This window comes from Anolis sagrei, chromosome 3 (assembly GCF_037176765.1).
Source record: "Anolis sagrei isolate rAnoSag1 chromosome 3, rAnoSag1.mat, whole genome shotgun sequence".
NCBI classification, from domain to species: Eukaryota; Metazoa; Chordata; class Lepidosauria; order Squamata; family Dactyloidae; genus Anolis; species Anolis sagrei.
In genome coordinates this window covers 263261016-263263892 of record NC_090023.1, presented here as the reverse complement: position 1 = coordinate 263263892, position 2877 = coordinate 263261016, and positions in this window count along the sequence as shown.

Here is a 2877-nt window from a genome sequence, read left to right as displayed (position 1 = left end):
CATACTATAAATAAATAGGACTATCACTAACTCAGTCTTTTGGAGCTTATTTTTTGACCTTGTAACACTGCTATTTGATTTTTCAGAATTATGAATTCTTAATATCCAGTATTATTGGTGGTAACAGTAGTAGTATTGTCCATCTGACACTTTAATTGGCAATATAGCTTTGTTCTGCTTTACCTTCAATTTTATTAGTAGTATTATTATTAGTATTATTATTATTATTGACTTTCATTAGCCAACCTCAATACATATACACACAATATAGCAGGTATAATTAATTTGGTTATTAATCCTTTAATTTTCTGGGCAATTTTTGGTGTTTTATTTTTTTAAAGTGGTGTACAATCCTTTTCATTCCATTATTCTTACTTATTATTATTATTATTATTATTATTATTATTATTTAAAAATTACAGTCGATGACCAGCACCAAGAAATGAACAAATGCTGGAATAGGAACATGACATTCATTTAGTTACTCTATTAAGAAACACTGTCAAAAGGAAAGTTAACATCCAGTATTGAATATACTAGTTAAAACAGTATTAAACATTTATATGTTTGGAGCATGCAAGGAATCAGTTAATGTGTGTGTCAACGGTAAAATGAGATGCATGAAGCTGATTGGTCGGGCAATGCCTGGTGAGATGGCTAAGCCTGGGACTTTCGGTTACTGTTACATTTTTGTTCAGTTTTTGTTATGTAGGTACAGAAACAGTTTTGAAGAGAGAAGCAGAGAGAGACAGAGTTTGATGTATACTCTCTCTTCATGAGCTGCTGAAGGAGTTTATCAACATGGACATATTTGGACTTTTACTCTTTTACTGTGTGTTCTATCAATAAACTGTTTATTACTACGTTTGGCTGTGTTTTCTGATGGTCTTTGATGACCCCTCTGACACCCCCTCGTGACCCCCCCCCCCCAGTGTATCAGTTGAGATACACTGATCTAGAATTATGTCCCAACATTTTGCAATCCATCCTTATCTGGAATGTTAGCTCCGCGGATCCTTGGTATCTGCTGAGGTTTAGTTTAAAGACACACACACACCCATGGACTACAATATCTATGGATTATATATTCATAAGAGCAGTGTGCTGGGTTGATTGCTTTGAAGGAAATGCTCTCCCAGGCCCTAACTCACTACAAGAGCTTGCAGGATCAAAGTTGTTTTTAAAAATGGAGAGTTAACCAGAATAGTTTCAAAAAAGAGAAACAGGTCAAGGGCAACTTGACTGTCAAGCAAACACAATTTGTGCTGTTGCACGCTGGGCCTGTGCATAAGACTGTAGACAGGACATACATTCTGTGTGCCCAAAGGGACGCCAGGGCTGCTTCAGATTAAAGGCCTTTGGATTTCCTTAAAACAGAGTCTCTAGATTGCTTAAAGGTTCAACAAATTTCTTTATTAATGAAAACAAGCAGATACTTTAAGGCTTTCTTAACAGTCTACTGGCTCTCTCTCAATCTTGTCCACAGGGAACAGGCACTATCTTCATAACTGTAACTAATGGGGAAATCCTTAACTTCTAATCTGGGCAGTCTGTCTTTGCCTCTGTTGGCGTGGAGCCCCTGCACCCGGTACCAACTGCTTCTGGCTTCCACGAGTGACCCAGGGGAGAAAGAATTCAGGTTTCCGTGATGGCTGACTGAAGTCCTTCAGCAAACGAGCTGTAAGGCTGTATAATCCTCAGCCAAGCTGTAGGCTGTATATCTCCCCGGCCAAGCTGTAGAAGACAAAGCTTTCTACAGGAGCTCTTGGTATTATGTCCTGCATGAAAGGCTTCTCTGTGTGGACTGACCCAAAATGGCTCCTATTCCCTCTAAAACCCAAAAAGGGGGTGGGACCAGGGAACCTAACTAAAATTGACATGTGGCTTGCCCTATGATTGCAGCCAAAAGAAGCCACCTATCTGTAGAGTCCCTGAAACTTAGGACTACAACAACATTCAATGCAAAGCAAACAAAATTGGAGCTCCTGGTACAGTTGTACCTGCACACAATTATTTCTTTATTAAGAAGACAGGAAATGATAGCAGAAACAGAACAGCATGGTCTATGTTCAGTACAAGCTATTTCTCAAAGGAAAAAGGCAGGCGCTAAAAACCCAACTCCTAAACATTAATCTAAGGGGACTATAAATTCAAGGGACTACAGACTAACACACACACACATTTTGTCATCCTCTGGGAAGAAAACTCCAAATAAAGCAGGGAATCAGGTTCTGAATGAAGGGGACGTGTGACAAAGTCCCTTCAGAGACACTCGCTTTCTCTGGGGGCGCTTAACTTCTGCAAATTCTGCTTCCTTTCTCTGGGGGGTGGGGGCTTCTGCTTTTGCCTTGCTTTGGAATCTGCTTCTCTTGCTCTGTCCTTTTGCAGATATTTAACTTGAAGGCTGTCACTGAAGTGAAGGGCAAAACATGACATTACTCTTTACATGTCTGTATGTCCTTGCAATTGGAAATTATGGATTTTTTAAAAAAATCTGGGTTTTTTCCTGGGTTTTAGATGTTTGTTCCTGATTTTTCGGTTCATATAAAGGTGGTGTCAGTTGAGTAGATGGAAAAAACTTTGTTTGTGTGACAGAAACTTCATGCAATTGGTGGAGGGTACAGTTTCTCTAATCAGGACAACGAACTGAACTTTTGCAGTGATTCGCTGCAGTGATTCTATGCATACCCGCATCTTAAGGGTTTTTTAAAAAAAATCTGCCAAACTTTCCGGGGGAAAATCCTGTGGCCATCTTGGGAACCTCTAAATCTCGCAATAAAAGCATCAATTCTGGACAACGGAGGCAGAAATTCCAGGACCAACAGGTCTGTATGTAGACCCCTTCTGAACTCCTGGGATTTTTTGCCCCTGTTTTAA